Source organism: Austrofundulus limnaeus, unplaced genomic scaffold (genome assembly GCF_001266775.1).
Source record: "Austrofundulus limnaeus strain Quisiro unplaced genomic scaffold, Austrofundulus_limnaeus-1.0 Scaffold2311, whole genome shotgun sequence".
In the NCBI taxonomy this organism is placed as follows: Eukaryota; Metazoa; Chordata; class Actinopteri; order Cyprinodontiformes; family Rivulidae; genus Austrofundulus; species Austrofundulus limnaeus.
Genome location: NW_013954713.1, coordinates 4740 through 6040, shown reverse-complemented (window position 1 = coordinate 6040; position 1301 = coordinate 4740). Strand labels below are relative to the sequence as shown.

At 43.8% G+C, this 1301-nt stretch overlaps 1 protein-coding gene across 1 annotated transcript in view; it reads left to right on the top strand.

Annotated features, from left to right (window-relative positions):
• Nucleotides 1-147: 147 nt before the first annotated feature.
• The window catches only part of LOC106510777 (lethal(3)malignant brain tumor-like protein 3), a gene marked incomplete at its 3' end in the record, with an annotated part of 1729 nt that continues 575 nt past the window's right edge, over nt 148-1301 (top strand). Inside the window, 2 exon segments of the mRNA XM_013999498.1 lie at nt 148-167; nt 235-349.

Below are 1301 nucleotides of genomic sequence, written 5' to 3'. Positions count from 1 at the left end.
AATAAACTGTTTTTTGAATAAATAAAATCTCTTTAAAAGGTAAACATGTTTTCTCTTCCGCCCTCCTTCTCGCCCCTCTTGTTCGTGCGCATGCGCGCTCCGCTGCGTGCCTCGCAGCTTCCGTGTTGTTCCGTGTGTCAGCACGGTGAGGCGGATCATCACACTCGGTAAGTTTCCCTCCAAACTGTGCTTCTGGTACCGGTTCTTCACGGTTCTGAGTGTTCGGCTCCGCAGCTCCTCCCCACAGGTCGGCCCCGGGTCTTTGGCCGACTTCTGTGAGCCAAGGGCCGGCGAGAGGAGCCGCGGATCAGCGCCTGACCAGATCCGCTGTTTGTTTCCTCTCTGAAGAGTGAGCTCACACATGCACACTGCACTTCCGCTCCGCCTTCACAATAAGAGCCCCTCGGCGTCCTGCAGTTTAGTCTGGTTTCCGTGGAAACCGAGCTTCTGTTTGAGCAGAACCGGGTCAGCATGTGTTTGATGTCTTAATTATTTACATCATAGACATTAAATAGCGTTTAAAAGCATTAAAGCATGTTTGTTTTACAGCTGCTTTCCATGTAGTGAACGATCTTACAAGCAGCCAGCAGGGGGCGCTCGTGTTGATTCAGTTTCCGGTTTGTGTCCTGAGTTCGGTCCAGCAGAACCACTGATCTGTGTTCAGTCTGTCACAGGTCAACGAGCAGAACAAGATGGAGAGAGACGTTAGTTTGAAAATATCACGAATGTCTTACAGAGTTTATTGTGTTCCACACACAGAAAACAGTTTTAACATGTGGAAAACAACAACAACAACAACAACAACAACAACAACAACAACAACAACAACAACAACAACAACAACAACAACAAAGATACTAGAAAATAATAATCAGAATTTATATCTGCTGCTTTGGAAAAACCAAAAGAGAAGCGGATCCTTTCAGAACCTGAGTCTGACTTTAAGGATCATAAAAGTTCTGTTTAACTTTAAACTAATCCAGAACTTTGTTCAACAGAACTGAAACCCTGTAGCCATGTGGTTCTGTTTGGACCTACAGCTCAGGGTTCCACCGGGTCAACCTTTACAGAACTTTTACAGAACCTTTACAGAACCTTTACAGGATAGTTACAGAACCTTTACAGAACTTTTACAGGATCTTTTACAGAACCTTTACAGAACCTTTACAGAACTTTTACAGAACCTTTACAGAACCTTTACAGAACTTTTACAGAATCTTTACAGAACTTTTACAGAACCTTTACAGAACCTTTACAGGATAGTTACAGAACCTTTACAGAACTTTTACAGGATCTTTTAC